Source organism: Scyliorhinus canicula, chromosome 5 (genome assembly GCF_902713615.1).
Source record: "Scyliorhinus canicula chromosome 5, sScyCan1.1, whole genome shotgun sequence".
Lineage (NCBI taxonomy): Eukaryota > Metazoa > Chordata > Chondrichthyes > Carcharhiniformes > Scyliorhinidae > Scyliorhinus > Scyliorhinus canicula.
The window spans coordinates 207,173,033-207,194,102 of record NC_052150.1 but is presented as its reverse complement, the minus strand read 5'-3'; the positions used below and the strand labels follow the sequence as shown (position 1 = coordinate 207,194,102).

Genomic DNA, 21,070 nt, shown 5'->3' with positions numbered 1-21,070 from the left:
GCTGGCGGTGGAGGGGGGGTTTGGGGTGGTGTGGGGATGGTGGTGGTGTGGTGGTGGGGGGTGTGGGTGTGGGCGGGTGTGGGGGTGCTGGCGGTGGAGGGGGGGTTTGGGGTGGTGTGGGGATGGTGGTGGTGGGGGTGTGTGGGTGTGGGCGGGTGTGGGGGTGCTGGCGGTGGAGGGGGGGTTTGGGGTGGTGTGGGGATGGTGGTGGTGGGTGGGTGTGGGTGTGGGCAGGTGTGGGGGTGCTGGCGGTGGAGGGGGGTTTGGGGTGGTGTGGGGATGGTGGTGGTGGGGTGTGTGGGTGTGGGCGGGTGTGGGGGTGCTGGCGGTGGAGGGGGGGTTTGGGGTGGTGTGGGGATGGTGGTGGTGGGGTGTGTGGGTGTGGGCGGGTGTGGGGGTGCTGGCGGTGGAGGGGGGGTTTGGGGTGGTGTGGGGATGGTGGTGGTGGGGGGTGTGGGTGTGGGCGGGTGTGGGGGTGCTGGCGGTGGAGGAGGGGTTTGGGGTGGTGTGGGGATGGTGGTGGTGGGTGGGTGTGGGCGGGTGTGGGGGTGCTGGCGGTGGAAGGGGGGGTTTGGGGTGGTGTGGGGATGGTGGTGGTGGGGGTGTGTGGGTGTGGGCGGGTGTGGGGGTGCTGGCGGTGGAGGGGGGGTTTGGGGTGGTGTGGGGATGGTGGTGGTGGGGGGTGTGGGAGTGGGCGGGTGTGGGGGTGCTGGCGGTGGAGGGGGGGTTTGGGGTGGTGTGGGGATGGTGGTGGTGGGGTGTGTGGGTGTGGGCGGGTGTGGGGGTGCTGGCGGTGGAGGGGGGGTTTGGGGTGGTGTGGGGATGGTGGTGGTGGGGTGTGTGGGTGTGGGCGGGTGTGGGGGTGCTGGCGGTGGAGGGGGGTTTGGGGTGGTGTGGGGATGGTGGTGGTGGGTGGGTGTGGGCGGGTGTGGGGGTGCTGGCGGTGGAGGGGGGGGTTTGGGGTGGTGTGGGGATGGTGGTGGTGGGGGTGTGTGGGCGGGTGTGGGGGTGCTGGCGGTGGAGGGGGGGTTTGGGGTGGCGTGGGGATGGTGGTGGTGGGGGTGTGTGGGTGTGGGCGGGTGTGGGGGTGCTGGCGGTGGAGGGGGGGGTTTGGGGTGGTGTAGGGATGGTGGTGGTGGGGGTGTGGGTGTGGGCGGGTGTGGGGGTGCTGGTGGTGGAGGGGGGGTTTGGGGTGGTGTGGGGATGGTGGTGGTGGGGGGTGTGGGTGTGGGCGGGTGTTGGGGTGCTGGCGGTGGAGGGGGGGTTTGGGGTGGTGTGGGGATGGTGGTGGTGGGGGGTGTCGGTGTGGGCGGGTGTGGGGGTGCTGGCGGTGGAGGGGGGGTTTGGGGTGGTGTGGGGATGGTGGTGGTGGGGGTGTGGGGGTGCTGATGGTGTTGGAGGGCAAGTGTGTGGGTGTGTGGGGTGGTGGAGGGGGCAGTGACACACGTGTCATGGGGAACCGTAACTCGGAGAGGTCTCACTTGCTTGCCCAATGCCGCCCTCCACCTCAGCGACTGCCCTTCTCCAGGCCCACCAACCAGGTCCGGTTCCCGCTGCTCTGCTGCGGTGAGGGGGCCGCAGGTCTGGCAGTGCCCCTCCGTCTGTTCCCTCTCCCAGCGGTTGTGGGCTATCTTCCCCTGGAGGGTGTGGAGAGACAGAAAATGCACAGTGTTAGACAGTCAGACGCATGCAGCACTGGGGGTGGGTAGCTGCTGGCATTCTGGTGTGGGTACTGGCAGGTGGTGCAGGGTGGGGGTTACGGTTGTGTGGGATGGGGGTTAGTGACATGTGCACTGAGGTTGTGCAGCTTTTTCCTGCACTGCTGTCCGGTCCTGGCAGTGGGGCCCACGGCGCACACAACGTCTGCCACCTGTGCCCAGGCCTGGTCTACGGTGGAAGGTGGCCGCCTCCTTCCCACCCGGGGTACAGGGTAGCGTGCGTCTTCTCCACGGCGTTCAGCAGGGTCTCCAGCTCCGTGACTGCAAACCGGGGAGTTGCTCCCCGTGCTGCCATCTTGTGGCTGGGATGGGTGTGTGCGCAGAGTGGAGTGCTAATACGCGGCTGCAGCTTGTCAGCCTCTCGAGTGTCAATCCCGACCCCGGCGAATCTGTCATCGTTTTTCATTGGGGTCGATCGTATTCCACGTGGCAGTGGAGCTGGCCCATTAACGGTTAATGAATTGCTACAGGAACGGCACCTATTTTACTGTCGTGGAAACCATTGATTCTGTCCCAGTGTGAAACAGAGAACCCCGCCCTCTGTTATCTCCTCCCCCCCCCCCCCCCCCCCCCCCAATCCCCGTAGATGAGTTGCCCCGATTTGTTTTTGCGCTGGGAGTGCTGATCAGAGCTGATTCATTATCCCTTGCCATGCAAATTTACATCTCTGGTTTGGGTCCTTTATTGGGGGGAGGGTCTCCGTTGGGGTTGGGGGGGCGGTGGGGAAGTCTGACAGGGGCAGACAGGGTTGGCATCGTGTGTGAGGGGGGGGGGAGGGTGGACCTCCGCCAGACTTTGGGGGCAACTCCCTAAAATAGTTCATCCCTTGGCCCACTGCGTCAGGGCCACGCTGGAAAATACCTGCACCAATCCATACCCACGTGAATCCCAACCCGGAGGGCCGGAGCATCACGCCGGCTTGGAGAATCCGGAGTACCCAGCTCGTTAATAGGATGAATTTGGGTCATTTTGACCCACTCGCATTCTCCCGTGAACCTCGATGCCGCCACCAGCGGGAAACTGGAACATTGGAATGGGATTGACGTATTTTTAGCTAACATTGAATTCTCCGCCACGTCAGGAACTCCACTACCGGGGAGAATCCAACCCAGTGACTTCAGGGAGGGAGGGAGGAAATTAAGAGAAAAAAAGAAGAGAACGGACCTATCTTTTTAAAAAAATTTACCCAGTTCATTTTTTCCAATGAAGGGGCAATTTAGCATGGCCAATCCACCTAGCCTGCACATCTTTGGATTGTGGGGGCGAAACCCACGCAAACACGTGGAGAATGTGCAAACTCCACATGGACAGTGACCCAGAGCCGCGATCAAACCTGGGACCTCGGTGCCGTGAAACGGCAGTGCTAACCACTGCGCCACTGTGCTGCCCTAGAAGGGGCCGATCTTAACAACAGCACCAACATACATTTATATAGCACCTGAACCACAATGAAACGGGAGAAATATAAAACAAAGCACGATGGGGAACCACATAAGGAGATATTGGGTTAGATTCTTTGGCGCATTCTGACTCTGGCTTTGCTTTTTTAAAACCAGTCCAGTAGGTGAATCTCGGCCCTCTAAGCCTTTGGAGATATTTTCTCTAGCCCATGGAGATTGTCTCCGTCCCAGGCTGGGAGTTAGCTGGAGGACAACGTCCCAGCCACTGGGTCGAGAAGGGTACAGGGACTTTGGGATCTGGAGGCAGTGGAGTGGATTGGAGGACAGTGACTCTTGATGTTGCTCTGGACTAAGACATGTGAGTGAAAGGGTGGTATTTTCGCCGCTGGGACAGGAACATTTGGAAAGCCATTAAAAGCAAACGGCTCTCCAAGTTTTCACACCCTGACTGTGAGAACGGCCATAATGCCCAGTGCTGGAAAGCTCCACCCAAAGTGCATGTTGCCACTGCCCCTTTGACCCCTTGGAGTGCCGGTTGGTTCAGCTGGTTAGACAGCCGGTCAGGATGAGAATGTTGCCAACATTTATATACGGCCGGTTAGCTCAGTTGGTTAGAGCGTGGTGCTAATAACGCCAAGGTCACGGGTTCGATCCCCGTACGGGCCAGTAATGTTTTGGGCCTCACGGTAGCATGGTGGTTAGCATCAATGCTTCACAGCTCCAGGGTCCGAGGTTCGATTCCCGGCTGGGTCACTGTCTGTGTGGAGTTTGCACGTCCTCCCCGTGTGTGCGTGGGTTTCCTCCGGGTGCTCCGGTTTCCTCCCACAGTCCAAAGATGTGCGGGTTAGGTGGATTGGCCATGCTAAATTGCCCGTAGTGTAAGGTTAATGGGGGGATTGTTGGGTTATGGGTATATGGGTTACGTGGGTTTAGGTAGGGTGATCATTGCTCGGCACAACATCGAGGGCCGAAGGGCCTGTTCTGTGCTGTACTGTTCTAAGTCTAAGTCTAAGTTCTAACAGCATGGAGTTTGATTCCCATTCCATCTGGGGTAGTTCAGGACCTGCTGCCTTGTCCTACCCATGGGGGAAATCATGGCACTGTGGGTCAGATCTGCCTTCAGGCAAAGAACTGAATAGAACAACAAACAAAGAAAAGTACAGGACAGGAACAGGCCATTCGGCCCGCCAAACCCGTGCTGACCATGTTGCCCGTCTAAACTAAAATCTTCCACACTTCCTGGGTCCGTATCCCTCTATTCCCATCCTATTCATGTATTTGTCAAGATACCCCTTAAACGTCACTATCGTCCCTGCTTCCACCACCTCCTCCGGCAGCGAGTTCCAGGCACCCACTACCCTCTGTGCAAAAAACTTGCCTCGTACATCTCCTCTAAACCTTGCCCCTCGCACCTTAAACCTATTCCCCTGAGTAATTGACCCCTCCACCCTGGGGAAAAGCCTCTGACTATCCACTTTGTCTCTGCCCCTCATAATTTTGTAGGCCTCTATCAGGTCGCCCCTCAACCTCTGTCGTTCCAGTCAGAACAAACCAAGTTTATTCAACCGCTCCTCATGGCTAATGCAACCGAGTTTATTCAACCGCTCCTCATAGCTAATGCAATAAAAATGGCTTAATGTTAGTTTTTGCTAGTCTGTTATGTTGGCAGGCACAGCAACTGGAGCTCGTTTCCTGGAAAGGAATTGTCAGGGGCACACCACTCACACCTCACAATGCCACCACACCCCACTGCCTTCACCTCCATAAGACTTAGGAGCAGAAGTAGGCCATTCAGCCCACCGAGACTGCGCTGCCAGTCAATGAGATCATGTTTGACCTGATATGATAATCCTCAACTCCACTTTCCCACCTTAGTTCCAGAACCTCCTTGATTCCTTTACTGATTAATAATCTGTCTATCTCAGCCTTGAACATACTTAACAGCCCAACCTCTACCACTGTCTGCGGTAAAACGTTCCACAAATTCACTCTGAGAGAAGGAATACCTCCTCACTGCTTCCTAAAATGGCGGACCACTGACTGAGATTATGCCCTCTGGACTCTCCCACACAAGGAACTAACTTCCTCACCCATTAGCAACACTGCATGCAGATCCCGGGTCTGAATCCAGACAGCCTCTTTGGGGAGTATCACCCAGATGAATGGTATTTACACTATTTGTTTAATTAGTAACTGGTATAGTTTACAAATTAAATTTTTTTTACAACATGGCTACTTGGATCTGTGTGTCTGAGAAAATGAGCATAAATTGAACAGCCTCCCTAAACTAATTAAATCAGCAGAATCTCACAATTTGGGGTATGGCCGGTTTTGTTGCAGACACAATTCTGGTGAATTGAATCCTGAACTGGAATAAAAGATCATGGAAATCACGTGAAGGTGGGAAAGCGTGAGCAGAACTAATTTATCTTGAAAATTCCCAGATCGTTTGCACCGGCTCCACCGTTTCCGAGCTGCTAGTACCAATAGCAACGAATGGAAACTCAACCCCTTCTGTTTCTTTCACGTATGCTCTGTGCCGATTGCAAAATTACCAACGACAGCTTGTCAGGAAACAGAGGCTGCGGGATTCTCCGTCAGCGGGATCCACCCACTCCCGCATGTTTCCCGACGGTGTGGGGTGGTCACGATGGGAAACCCCATCGGCCAGCTGCGGGACAGGAGAATCCCGCTCCCATTGGTGGCGTGTCACTCCAGGAAAAAGAACTAACTAGACGGCATGGTGCACAGTGATTAGCACTGTTGCTTCACAGCGCCCAGGTCCCAGGTTCGATTCCCGGCTTGGGTTCACTGTCTATGTGGAGTCTGTATGTTCTCCCAGTGTGTGTGTGGGTTTCCTCCGGATGCTCTGGTTTCCTCCCACAGCCCAAAGATGTGCAGGTTAAGTGGACTGGCCATGATAAATTGCCCTTTGTGTCTAAAAAAAGGTTAGATGGGATTATGGGTTACAGGGTTAGGCTGGAGGCATGGGCTTAAGTAGGGTGCTTTTTCCAAGGGCCAGTGCAGACTCGATGGGTCGAATAGCCTCCTTCTAATCTGTAAATCCTATGATTCTATGAGAAGCCGCCCAGTTGATTTTGAGTAATCTGTATTTCTATTCGGTCGGTATTAGAAATAAGGTATAGCTTTAAGCAGGTTTAATTCTTGTTTCTGTGTAAAAAATGTTTAAAGCTTTAGTTTGCTTCATGTTAACAAAGATGCTTGCATGACTGTGGGTTTTGGTTTCATTTTAAACAGTGTCGACTTTATAATTAAAGGGTTTATGACATGAAAACAAACAGGGTTTAAAGAAAGCCTAGGCTGTTGTTTAGCAACCAGGGGCCCACACTGAAAGGCATGAGCCCTTGTGATTCAGTTGGAACCAGGCATCTGAGAAGAAAACAGCTCTCACAGAAACTGCCAGCACAGGCAGGGCAATGAAGTTTCGGGCAGAAAGGAAGTCCCAGAAACTATGAACAGATAGTTCATGTGTGTTTAATAGGAGTCGCAGGAAGACTGAAGTCAAAGGGATAAAGACCTGGAATATAAACAAAATACTCTTCATTGAAGCTAAAGAAAGGGGCGAGGAGAAGCTTCCAATTCAAGGCAAAGCTGAAAGGTGCCAATCTGGTGAAGTCAGCAAGTGAGAAGCCAAACATCTGAAGTAATTCTAAGGTTGTCGATACCTTAATATAGCCAGTAATGTTCTGTTGACATGGCTGGGCACATGAGAGATTGTGTGGAAGCTTGAATGCATGTGGCAATTCAAGGCAGAGAAATACTTAAAGGAGAGATTGAAATCCTGGATGTGGATGCTTGGTGAAGGCGTCCGAAAGAAAGCATTGTTTGGGAGAAAATTCTCAAGCGTGTTTTTTGAGAGTGGAGTTTGGAAACACTCGTGTAGAAGCTGGAGTTCCAGTGAGACCAATTGGTTCGTACGGTGATAAGCATCTGGGTGGATTTGAAGAAGTATTCACAGAAGATGTATTGGGTGGGATCTGCCATTTTGTTTCAGAGTGTGGTATGTCTGACCACAGTTGGCCTGTTGGTTTACAGGGACTATACTTAATTGGAACATGAGGGTATAAGATATATTTTGTAACTTGTGTTATCCTTAAACACCTGTGAAGAAAAAGATGGGGTGAAGGAGTATTGTATTATAGTCAATATTTCATGTTTAATAAATATTTTGTTTTTTTTGTTGAAAGTTAATTGGCAGTCCCGTGACTCTGTTCATCCATGTCCCTAAACAAAAAAAATTAAACTTACAATCTATTGAGACAAGTTTCTATTCTGGGACCTGACTGTCCAGCGTCAGTTGGAAATGTAGCAAAGTAGATGTTAAAACACAGCAGTGAACTGCAGAATACTTTTTCACCAATATTAACCCAAAAAAACCCCATTTATTTCAGGAATAGGGGGCGAAATTCTCCGACCCCCACGACGGGTCGGAGAATAGCGGGAGGGCCTTCCCGACATTTTTCCCGCCCTCCCGCTATTCTCCCCCACCCCCCGCCCAACTCCCGACCCGAATCGCTGCCGCCGTTTTTTTACGGCCGGCAGCGATTCACAACTGTTCGATGGGCCGAAGTCCCAGCCCTTTACGCCGTTTTTACGAATGGCAAACACACCTGGTCTGGCCGTTCGTAAAAACGGCGTCACAAACTCGCTTTTCATAACCATGGCACCGATTGGCACGGCAGTACCACGGCCGCGGGCCCGATGCCCGCGCACTCTTTCTCCTTCCGCCGCCCCGCAGTATCCATTCGCGGGGCGGCTGAGGGGCAACCCGGCCCGCGCATGCGCGGGTTTCGCGCAAATACGCGATGACGTCATCCGCGCATGAGCGGGTTGGAGTCTTCCAATCCGCGCATGCGCGGCTGACGTCATATGACGCGTCAGCCGGCGCTAACTCCGGCAAGCGGGCTTAACGATATTCGTTAAGCCCGTCATGCCGGAGCCTACGGCGTCGGGCTGCTAGCCCCGACCGGGGACCAGAATCGGTTCCCGGTCGGGAAGGGGCGCGCTGGCGTCAAACCCGCCCGGGTTTGACGCCAGCTTTACGATTTCTCCCATTTTGGGAGAATCGCGCCCAGGGTTTCTCGACAAATCAGCAAGGGTGCGAAGGTCGAATCCTTCAGCTAAGTGAACTGCCTTCAGTCACTTTGCCAATTAAAATGTATTCGAAAGGTGTAAGCACTTCAATGCGGGGTTTTACTCTGGCTGCAAGAGCAACACACTCCTTATGATTGCAATGTAGACTCCACACCAAGTATCAAACAGTATCAGCTTGCAAAAACAATCATTGCGAGCAATATCCATTTGTTCTAAATTTGGAGCAGTCATTACTGCTGATTAGCAGGCGAATCAATTCAAGGAATGAATAGATGGTTAATAGGCAGCCTCAAACAGCATGTAAGAATAGAATAATGATACAATGGGTAGAATTTGTAGTAGAAATAGCAGTGCAGCTAATAACACCCAGCATTATTAATGGCAACAACTTCCAGCAACCGCACATACATCGTTAACCGTGTAGACCAGGAAGATTCTCTGCTCTGTCAGGAGCTGTGCATTAATGATATCTCACCGGGAGACCCATCATTGAAATAAATGGATATTGCTGTACTTACCTGATTCATATGCAATCAACCATTCAGAAAAAGTTTCAAATGTTCCATCTCAGTCCAAGTACCATTTTCGTTCAACTCGAAATGAAATGAAAATCGCTTATTGTCACGAGTAGGCTTCAATGAAGTTACTGTGAAAAGCCCCTAGTCGCCACATTCCGGCGCCTGTTCGGGGAGGCTGGTACGGGAATCGAACCGTGCTGCTGGCCTGCTTGGTCTGCTTTAAAAGCCAGCGATTTAGCTCAGTGAGCTAAACCAGCCCCAGGTGAGCTAAACCAGCCCCAATTAACTCAATTATTGCCAAACACCCACTCAGAAGCTGAAAATTAATCAGTGTGGAATCTTATTCATTCAGATTTGAATTATTGTTGGAGATTTAGAAAAGGAATGCTTTTTTGTTAAACGTTTTCTTTCTCATTTCCCTCTCTTCCTTAATCCAATCCATTTTAATGGTTGGCTGATAGGAACATGCAGTGCAAAGTCAGAAAGTGAAAGTGTGAATGAACACTTGTTCTTTGTTTACTGCTGACTGTAAAATCTGCCCCTTTGGTAATGTTAACTTTTAGCAATATAGCGCAATGAGACACATCCATGCTGCCTCAAGAAGTGGAAGATAGAAGTGTTGACGATTTTGCTTCTGCAGGACATTCTAAGTGCATCATGTGAGGTGATGCAATCCATCAGTTTTGTGTGTGCTACTTCAGGAAGAAAAGCTTTAATTTTTGCTGCATGTTTCGTGACCTCAGATTGTCCCAAAACCCTCCACAATCTATAGCAGACGTTTGATGTATCGACACTGTTTATCGAATACAAAAGCGTAGCAACTAAAACACACAGTATTGATACAATGCAGCATAGAACATAGAACAGTACAGCACAGAACAGGCCCTTCGGCCCTCAATGTTGTGCCGAGCCATGATCACCCTACTCAAACCCACATATCCACCCTATACCCGTAACCCAACCCCCCCCCCCTTAACCTTACATTTATTAGGACACTACGGGCAATTTAGCATGGCCAATCCACCTAACCCGCACATCTTTGGACTGTGGGAGGAAACCGGAGCACCCGGAGGAAACCCACGCACACAGGGGGAGGACGTGCAGACTCCACACAGACAGTGACCCAGCCGGGAATCGAGCCTGGGACCCTGGAGCTGTGAAGCATTTATGCTAACCACCATGCTACCCTGCATGCTACCCTCCAATAACAGTAATGAGCAGATCATCTGTTTATAATGATGTCGGTCAACCGAGAAAGGTTGCCCAGAGCATCAGGAGAACAGTACTGCACATCTTCGCCTTGCATCTATCTCATAATCGAACATAGACCATACAATGCAGAAGGAGGTCATTCGGCCCATCGAGTCTGCACCGACCCACTTAAGCCCTCACTTCCATCCTATCCCTGTAACCCAATAACCGCTTCTAACTTTTTTGGTCAGTAAGGGCAATTTATCATGGCCAATTTACCTAACCTGCACGTCTTTGGACTGTGGGAGGAAACCGTAGCACCCGGAGGAAACCCACAGAATGTGCAGACTCTGCACAGACAGTGACCCAGCGGAGAATCGAACCTGGGGCCCTGGCACTGTGAAGCCACAGTGCTATCCACTTGTGCTACCGTGCTGCCCAATAAGGCTGCCAAATGAGGCTGCTGTCTCTCAGGACAGCGCCACATCCCAAACGCGCAAGGCCGAACACTGAGCTGCGGTTCCATGGGGAATGTTCTCACCTCTGAGTGAGAAGGTTGCGGATTCAGATCCAACTCCAGGACTTCAACCTAAACACATCAAAGCTGGCACTCCAGTGCAGGACTGGAGTGCTGCCATGTCAGAGGTGAAGGGTGGGATTCTGCAGTCCGCCAGGTGCGTTTTCTGGCATGGCGCCCCCCCGCTGGGAGCGGGATTCCCCGTTTCCGCAGCCGGCGGGAAACCCAGGGGCGTGGGTACGCTGCCGCCAGATGGGAGGATCCAACTGACGGAGAATTCCGATGCAAGTCTTTTGGATGAGTTATTGGGCCTGTAACCTCCAGTAGGATTCGCAACTCTAAGTCGCTGGTGCGCCGCACATGCGCGGCGTGACGACCTGGAAGTGCGGGCGTTCAGGCATGTGTGCCATGAGCGTGTGGCATTTAAACTCCCAGATGTTTTTTTTTGGCTGCTGGAAGTCCTGCATTGCTGAAGGAAAAATCCAACTGCAGCTCTCATCTGGGTCACTTACCCCGATATTTGGTCAGGTTCTACATATTTTTATTTACACCTAGCGTTTTCAGTCCAGCAGAGGGAGGAGACATCAGGAGACATTTGTTTGGTATGTTAATATTTTATATTTTTAGTGTTTATAAATATAAGAACATAAGAACATAAGAACTAGGAGCAGGAGTAGGCCATCTGGCCCCTCGAGCCTGCTCCGCCATTCAATTAGATCATGGCTGATCTTTTGTGGACTCAGCTCCACTTTCCGGCCCGAACACCATAACCCTTAATCCCTTTATTCTTCAAAAAACTATCTATCTTTACCTTAAAAACATGTAATGAAGGAGCCTCAACTGCTTCACTGGGCAAGGAATTCCATAGATTCACAACCCTTTGGGTGAAGAAGTTCCTCCTAAACTCAGTCCTAAATCTACTTCCCCTTATTTTGAGGCTATGTCCCCTAGTTCTGCTTTCACCCGCCAGTGGAAACAACCTGCCCGCATCTATCCTATCTATTCCCTTCATAATTTTAAATGTTTCTATAAGATCCCCCCTCATCCTTCTAAATTCCAACGAGTACAATCCCAGTCTACTCAACCTCTCCTCATAATCCAACCCCTTCAGCTCTGGGATTAACCTAGTGAATCTCCTCTGCACACCCTCCAGCGCCAGTACGTCCTTTCTCAAGTAAGGAGACCAAAACTGAACACAATACTCCAGGTGTGGCCGCACTAACACCTTATACAATTGCAACATAGGGCGGGATTCTCCGACCCCACGCAGGGTCGGAGAATTGGCGGGAAGCGGCGTTATTTCCGCTCCCGCAGGTTTTCGAATTCTCCCGCCGGTAAAAAACCGGCGTTGTGCAAATCCCGCCGGCAGCCTGTGAAAACAGCTGGCGCCGGCGGGATTTCATTTTATTTGCACTGACCTTAAATCTCCGGCCCGGATGGGCCGAAGTCCCGCCGACGTGGCCACGGGTCACGTCGGCGAAAATCACAGTTGATTTAAAACGGCGTCAACCATTGATGATGGTTGACGCCGTTCAGTGTCGGGGGTGGGTTGCGGCATGGGGGGGGCATGGGGGGGGGGGGGTTGCGGCCATCGGGGGGTTGCGTTGCGGCCATCGGGGGGTTGCGTTGCGGCCATCGGGGGGTTGCGTTGCGGCCATCGGGGGGTTGCGTTGCGGCCATCGGGGGGTTGCGTTGCGGCCATCGGGGGGTTGCGTTGCGGCCATCGGGGGGGTGGGTTGCGGCCATCGGGGGAGTGGGTTGAGGCCATCGGGGGAGTGGGTTGCGGCCATCGGGGGAGTGGGTTGCGGCCATCGGGGGGTTGCGTTGCGGCCATCGGGGGGGGGTTGCGGCCATCGGGGGAGTGGGTTGCGGCCATCGGGGGGTTGCGTTGCGGCCATCGGAGGGTTGCGGCCATCGGGGGAGTGGGTTGCGGCATCGGGGGGGTTGCGGCCATCGGGGGAGTGGGTTGCGGCATCGGGGGAGTGGGTTGCGGCATGGGGGGGGCATCGGGGGGGGGGGGTGGGTTGCGGCCATCGGGGGGGTGGGTTGCGGCCATCGGGGGGTTGCGTTGCGGCCATCGGGGGGTTGCGTTGCGGCCATCGGGGGGTTGCGGCCATCGGGGGGTTGCGGCCATCGGGGGGGGGGTGGGTTGCGGCCATCGGGGGGGTTTGGGGGCAGCGGCGGGCAGAGAGGGGGGGGCGACGGATGCCCGGGGCCAACGCACCGTCGCCCCCCCCCTCTGTACGCCGCTGCCCCCTACCCTAACCACCCCCCCCTCACCACCCCTACCTCCCTCCAACGCCCCTACCCCCCTCCCCACCACCCCTACCCCCCTCCCCACCACCCCTACCCCCCTCCAACGCCGCCCCCATCTCTCGCAACGCCGCAACCCCCCCCCCTCAACGCCGGGACCCCCCCCCCCCCCAACGCCGGGTCCCCCCCCCCTCAACGCCGGGTCCCCCCCCTCAACGCCGCCCCCCCCCTCAACGCCGCCCCCCCCCCCTCAACGCCGGGCCCCCCCCCCTCAACGCCGGTTTCCCCCCCCCTCAACGCCGGGTTCCCCCCCCCCCTCAACGCCGCAACCCCCCACCCTCAACGCCGGGACCCCCCCCCCCCTCAACGCCGGGTCCCCCCCCCCCCTCAACGCCGGGTCCCCCCCCCTCAACGCCGCCCCCCCCCCCCTCAACGCCGCCCCCCCCCCAACGCCGGTTTCCCCCTCCCCTCAACGCCGGGTTCCCCCCCCCCTCAACGCCGCAACCCCCCACCCTCAACGCCGCAACCCGCACCCCGTCCCCGTCCCCTCCCTCTGAAGGCCGGTACCCACACCCCCCCCCTCTCTCCTCCTCCCCCCCTTCCTTCCTCCTCCCCCCTTCCTTCCTCCTCCCCCCTCCTCCCCCCCTTCCTTCCTCCTCCCCCCCTTCCTTCCTCCGTTGGTGGGGGGGGGGGGGTGGCGTGCGGCGTTAGTGGGGGGTGGGTGCGGCGTTGGAGTGGGGTAGGGGTGGTGAAGGGGGTAGGGGTGGTGAGGGGAGGGGGTTGGAGTAGGGGCAGCGGCGTGCAGAGGAGGGGGGCAACGGATGCCCGGGGCCAACGCACCGTCGCCCCCCCTCTGCACGCAGCTGCCCCTACCCCAACCCCCTCCCTTCACCACCCCTACCCCCTTCACCACCCCTACCCCCCTCCAACGCCGCACCCCCACACCCCCACTAACGCCGCACCCCCCCCCCTAACAGAGGAAGGAAAGGGGGGGAGGAGGAGAGAGGGGGGGGGAGGAGGAGAGAGGGGGGGGAGGAGGAGGAGAGAGGGGGGAGGAGGAGGAGAGAGGGGGGAGGAGGAGGAGAGAGGGGGGAGGAGGAGGAGAGAGGGGGGGGAGGAGGAGGAGAGAGGGGGGGGAGGAGGAGGAGAGAGGGGGGGAGGAGGAGGGAGGGGGGGGAGGAGGAGAGGGGGGGAGAGGAGGAGAGAGGGGGGGAGAGGAGGAGAGAGGGGGGGGGAGAGGAGGAGAGAGAGGGGGGGGGAGAGGAGGAGAGAGGGGGGGAGAGGAGGAGAGAGGGGGGGGAGAGGAGGAGAGAGGGGGGGAGGAGGAGAGAGGGGGGGAGGAGGAGAGAGGGGGGGAGGAGGAGAGAGGGGGGGGAGGAGGAGAGAGGGGGGGGAGGAGGGGGGGGGGGGGGGAGGAGGAGAGAGGGGGGGGAGGAGGAGAGAGGGGGGGGGTGGGTACCGGCCTTCAGAGGGAGGGGGACGGGGTGTGGGTACCGGCATTGAGGGGGGTGTGGGTACCGGCATTAAGGGGGAGGGGGACCCGGCGTTGGGGGAGGGGGGGGGACCCGGCGTTGGGGGGAGGGGGGGGACCCGGCGTTGGGGGGAGGGGGGGGGCCCGGCGTTGGGGGGAGGGGGGGGACCCGGCGTTGGGGGGAGGGGGGGACCCGGCGTTGGGGGGGGGGGGACCCGGCGTTGGGGGGAGGGGGGGACCCGGCGTTGGAGGGGGGTAGGGGTGGTGGGGAGGGAGGTAGGGGTGGTGGGGAGGGAGGTAGGGGTGGTGGGGAGGGAGGTAGGGGTGGTGGGGGGGGGGGGGGGGGTGGAGGTAGGGGTGGTGAGGGGGGGTGAGGTAGGGTGGTGAGGGGGGGGTTGGGGGGGTGGGGGCAGCGGCGTACAGAGGGGGGGCGACGGTGCGTTGGCCCAGGGCATCCGTCGCCCCCCCTCTCTGCCCGCCGCTGCCCCCCAACCCCCCCCCCCCCCCAAAATGCCGGAACACCACCCCCCCCAAATGCGGACACACACCCCCCCCCCCAAATGCCGGAACACCCCCCCCCCCCAAAATGCAAAACGGCCAACAACCCCGCCCCCCCCCCAAAATGCCGGAACACACCCCCCCCCCCAAAATGCCGGAACACACCCCCCCCCCAAAATGCCGGAACACCCCCCCCCAACTGACGGAAAACACACCCCCCCCCCCCCAACTGCCGGAACACACACACACCCCCCCCCCCCAACTGCCGGAACACACACACCACCCCCCCCCCCCCAACTGCCGGAACACACACACACACACCCCCCCCCCCCAACTGCCGGAACACACACACACACCCCCCCCAACTGCCGGAACACACACACACCCCCCCCCCCCCAACTGCCGGAACACACACACACACCCCCCCCCCCCCCCCCAAACTGCCAGGTCTGTCTCTCTCTCTCTCTCCTCCTTATCCTCCAAAAGACGCCGGGTCTCACCACTTCCGCAGCTGGAGAAACTGACGCGTATCGCGTCAGTCAGCTGCTAGCCCCTCCGGGAACGGAGAATAGCGGCCTTAAAGAAGGCCCCGGCGCCGGAGTGATTAACACCGATTTTTTTCGCAGGCAACCCGCGTTACGAAGGGCTACGGAGAATCCCGCCCATAACCTCCCTAGTATTAAACTCCATCCCTCTAGCAATGAAGGACAAAATTCCATTTGCCTTCTTAATCACCTGTTGCACTTGTAAACCAACCTTCTGTGACTCATGCACTAGCACACCCAAGTCTCTCTGAACAGCGGCATGCTTTAATATTTTATCGTTTAAATAATAATCCCGTTTGCTGTTATTCCTACCAAAATGGATAACCTCACATTTGTCAACATTGTATTCCATCTGCAAGACCCGAGCCCATTCACTTAACCTATCCAAATCCCTCTGCAGACTTCCAGTTTCCTCTGCACTTTTCGCTTTACCACTCATCTTAGTGTCATCTGCAAACTTGGACACATTGCCCTTGGTCCCCAACTCCAAATCATCAATGTAAATTGTGAACAATTGTGGGCCCAGCACGGATCCCTGAGGGACACCACTAGCTACTGGTTGCCAACCAGAGAAACACCCATTTATCCCAACTCTTTGCTTTCTATTAATTAACCAATCCTCTATCCATGCTACTACTTTACCCTTAATGCCATGCATCTTTATCTTATGCAGCAACCTTTTGTGTGGCACCTTGTCAAAGGCTTTCTGGAAATCCAGATATACCACATCCATCGGCTCCCCGTTATCTACTGCACTGGTAATGTCCTCAAAAAATGCCACTAAATTAGTTAGGCATGACCTGCCTTTAACGAACCCATGCTGCGTCTGCCCAATGGGACAATTTCTATCCAGATGCCTCGCAATTTCTTCCTTGATGATAGATTCCCTATTATCGAAGTTAAACTCACTGGCCTATAATTTCCTGCTTTCTGCCTACCTCCTTTTTTAAACAGTGGCGTCACGTTTGCTAATTTCCAATCCACCGGGACCACCCCAGAGTCTAGTGAATTTCGGTAAATTATCACTAGTGCATCTGCAATTTCCCTAGCCATCTCTTTTAGCACTCTGGGATGCATTCCATCAGGGCCAGGAGACTTGTCTACCTTTAGCCCCATTAACTTGCCCATCACTCCCTCCTTAGTGATAACAATCCTCTCAAGGTCCTCACCTGTCATAGCCTCATTTCTATCAGTCGCTGGCATGTTATTTGTGTCTTCCACTGTGAAGACCGACCCAAAAAACCTGTTCAGTTCCTCAGCCATTTCCTCATTTCCCATTATTAAAACTCCCTTCTCATCCTCTAAAGGACCAATATTTACCTTAGCCACTCTTTTTTGTCTTATATATTTGTAAAAACTTTTACTGTCTGTTTTTCTATTCTGAGCAAGTTTACTCTCATACTCTATCTTACTCTTCTTTATAGCTTTTTTAGTAGCTTTCTGTTGCCCCCTAAAGATTTCCCAGTCCTCTAATCTCCCAGCAATCTTTGCCATTTTATATGCTTTTTCCTTCAATTTGATACTCTCCCTTATTTCCTTAGATATCCACGGTCGATTTTCCCTCTTTCTTCCGTCCTTCCTTTTTGTTGGTATAAACCTTTGCTGAGCACTGTGAAAAATTGCTTGGAAGGTTCTCCACTGTTCCTCAACTGTTCCACCATAAAGTCTTAGCTCCCAGTCTACCTTAGCTAGTTCTTCTCTCATCCCCTTGTAATCTCCTTTGTTTAAACACAAAACACTAGTATTTGATTTTACTTTCTCATCCTCCATCTGTATTTTAAATTCCACCATATTGTGATCGCTCCTTCCGAGAGGATCCCTAACTATGAGATCATGAATCAATCCTGTCTCATTACACAGGACAAGATCTAGGACCGCTTGTTCCCTCGTAGGTTCCATTACATACTGTTCTAGGAAACTATCGCGGATACATTCTATAAATTCCTCCTCACGGTTGCCTTGACCGACCTGGTTAAACCAATCGACATGTAGATTAAAATCCCCCATGATAACTGCTGTACCATTTCTACATGCATCAGTTATTTCTTTGTTTATTGCCTGCCCCACCATCTCGTAACTATTTGGTGGCCGATAGACTACTCCTATCAGTGACTTTTTCGCCTTACTATTCCTGATTTCCACCCAAATGGATTCAACCTTATCCTCCATAGCACCGATGTCATCCCTTACTATTGCCCGGATGTCATCCTTAAATAACAGAGCAACACCACCTCCCTTACCATCCACTCTGTCCTTCCGAATAGTTTGATACCCTCGGATATTTAACTCCAAGTCGTGACCATCCTTTAACCATGTTTCAGTAATGGCCACTAAATCATAGTCATTTACGATGATTTGTGCCACCAACTCATTTACTTTATTCCGAATACTACGAGCATTCAGGTAAAGTACACTTATGTTGGTTTTTTTACCTCTGTTTTGAATCTTAACATCTCCAGTTTTATTCCTTTTGTTATTACTGGGCCTATTCACTGTGCTCCCCTCAGTCACTGTACCTTGTACTGTCGCCCTTATGGATTTCTGACTATGTCTTCTCTGCCTTGCACTTTTCCCCTTACTTCCTTTTGTTTCTGTCCCTGTTTTACTACCTTCCAACTTCCAGCATTGGTTCCCATCCCCCTGCCACATTAGTTTAAACCCTCCCCAACAGCTCTAGAAAACACCCCCCCTAGGACATCGGTTCCAGTCCTGCCCAAGTGCAGACCGTCCGGTTTGTACTGGTCCCACCAAATGAAGGGAAGATGGATTTAATTTTTTTTAAATTTGGGTTTGTCATGAGGTTGTTAATTCCATTAAATGGGGGGTTTACTGTTTGAAGTGAGTTTGAAGTCACAGAAGGTGAAAGAATGATTTTTTTAACTTTGGTTTGTCACAAGCATGTTATTCCATTAAAGGAACTATAATGGATAGAATGTGGTGATCACTCACTAACGGGTATGTTTGTCCACCTAAGATACTTCGTGTTACTGGTGACGGGTTCTGTGCGTCCTTGTGTGACTGATGAGCCTGATCCTAGAACCGCATCTTCAGCCATTCACTTGGCAGGAGTATCCAAAAGGCAGTCCTTGCACACTAAATCGTGGGTATTCCTTTCTCAGTCTCCTTTTCTGGGCCTCCTCTTGCAGGCGAGAGTTCGGAAAGAATTGTGTCCCTTCAATCTGGAGGTTCCTCCAAGTAGGTCTCTTCTGCGCAAAGGTGTCCTAGGCATTGACGTCTACGTTCCATTTCTTGAGGTATGCTTCCAAGGTGCCTTTGAAGAGCTTCCTTTGTCCTCCCCGTGTTCAGGATCCTTCCTTGAGCTGGGTGAAGAAGATTTGCTTTGGCAGTCGGAACTCTGACATCGTAAGCATATTGGCGGCCCAGCAGAGTTGGTTTCGGGTGATCATGGCCTCGATACTGGTGTTATTGACTCCTTCGAGGACACTAATGTGAACACGCCTGTCCTCCCAGCTGATTCAGAGTTAAAGCACATTTGGATTTTGCAATGTATTTTAAGCTAAGTTGTTTATGAATCTCCCTGATGTAATATTCATCCTCAGAAGCCTCAGTGATTACTTCAAATAGTTTAATAAAGCTTAATGCCTTAGTTGATATATGCAAGCCTCCTGGAAGCTAATATGAACTATCTGTCTGACAGGTATTGCAGTGAATCAATCACCCACCCCTAAGAGTGTACTGCCAAAGGACATACCAAAATTATGTCAGAGGAGATGTGTGACAGGACACTGCACTTTAGCAGGGCTGCTTTCAGACTTTGAGCTTGACAATTAACAATTGTCAAAACCCTCCCCTTCCCCCTCCCTCTTCTTTGCCCCTCCCTCTTTGCTCCCTTTCCTTTACAAATAGACAGAACCATTGTGGTTAAGTGAGAAAATATATTTTATTGCAAGAAATGTGTAAAGGTTGAGGCAGTTTTATGTCATTGTTCAGCTCATAAAGTTAAACATTAAGTTAAATGTTAACTTGGTAAGAACCCAAGAATTCCCAAACCGACACTGCAAAGAAGAAAAACCAAAGGGGGCTTGGCCTCACCAAACCTACAATACTACCACTGGGCAGCAATGGCAGAGAATGTGAGGGGATGGGTACAAGAACCCGGCACAGATTGTGAACAAATGGAGGAGGCATTCTGTAAAGGAACGACCCTCCGGGCCCTGGCCACAGCAGCATTACCATCCTCCTCAACAAGATACACGAGCCCAGTGGTAACGGCCACGCTGAGAACGTGGACCCAGTTGAGACAGCACATCGGGCTAAATAAAATGTCCCCCATAGTCCCATCTGCGGCAATCACAGATCCTCCCCCCCCCCCCAGCCATGCTAGATACCACCTTCAAAAGATGGAGGCAGGATGGGGGGGGGGGGCACACTGACGGTCGGGGACTTCTACATAAGGCGCAAACTGGCGACACTGGATGAATTGACGAGGAAGTGGAAACTAGCAAAAGGACAGGAATTGAGACACCTCCAAATAAAACACTTCCTCCGCATAGAGACAGTAGGTATCCTGGGGCCACAGAAAACACAGTACTAGAAGACCTGATAGGCACAGGCAGCAAAAAGGGGGGCCTATGTGGGAAAATATACAGACAACTACTGGGCAGAGCCCAGACTCCACTGGACGAGACCAGACGAAAATGGGAGGACAAATTGGGGACAGAGGTAGGATGGGGACGCTGGAGCGAAGCACTGAGCAGGGTGAACTCCTCCTCCTCCTGCGCAAGGCTAAGCCTAATGCCGCTCAAAGTGGTGCACAGAGCCCACCTGACCAGAACCTGAATGAGCAGGTTCTTCCCGGAGGTGGAGGACAAATGTGAGCGGTGCCAGAGGGGCCCGGCCAACCACACCCACATGTTTTGGGCTTGCCCCAAGCTTGCTGGGTTCTGGACAGCCTTCTCCGAGGCAATGTCCAAGGTTGTGGGGGTGAGGGTGAAGCCATGCCCAATAGTGGCAATAGAACATAGACATAGAACATAGAACAGTACAGCACAGAACAGGCCCTTCGGCCCTCGATGTTGTGCCGAGCAATGATCACCCTACTCAAACCCACGTATCCACCCTATACCCGTAACCCAACAACCCCCCCTTAACCTTACTTTTTAGGACACTACGGGCAATTTAGCATGGCCAATCCACCTAACCCGCACATCTTTGGACTGTAGGAGGAAACCGGCGCACCCGGAGGAAACCCACGCACACACGGGGAGGACGTGCAGACTCCGCACAGACAGTGACCCAGCCGGGAATCGAACCTGGGACCCTGGAGCTGTGAAGCATTTATGCTAACCACCATGCTACCGTGCTGCCCTTCGGGGCAATCTTCGGGGTATCGGAGCAGCCAGAGTTACACATGGGGAAGGGAGCCAACACCCTCCCTTTCGCTTCCCTAATCGCACACCGGAGAATCCTGCTCGGCTGGGGGGGGGGGGGGGGGGAGGGGGGTATTATAGACCGATCTAGAGGGCAACAAAATGTACATAGAGTCAGTTAAATGAAGGACAGAATAAACCTCTCTGTACAGTAAAGTAAATTAATGCAGGCACGAAAAATGGAATGTATACACACAACTGTTTATAAATAAGAGAAAAGCCAATAAGAAAATTTTCAAAAAAGAAAGTTAAATGTTAACTTTGTATTTATAAAATTATTTTTGTGAATAAATGCTTTACATTAAACTTTACATGCTTCGACAAATGTCTCACTGAAACATCAGAACACAATATTTAATTGAGATCATTATAAATGAATAAGATAAGTGAAGTAAACAAGGCAGAAACATATTTAACACAGGTAACACGATGGCACACTGGTTAGCACTGCTGC

At 53.5% G+C, this 21,070-nt stretch overlaps 1 non-coding gene across 1 annotated transcript; it reads left to right on the top strand.

Annotated features, from left to right (window-relative positions):
* The first annotated feature begins 3,710 nt into the window (after positions 1-3,710).
* On the top strand, positions 3,711-3,784 carry trnai-aau. Its single transcript has one exon. It is a non-coding gene; the product is annotated as a tRNA-Ile (tRNA).
* The last annotated feature ends 17,286 nt before the right edge of the window (positions 3,785-21,070 follow it).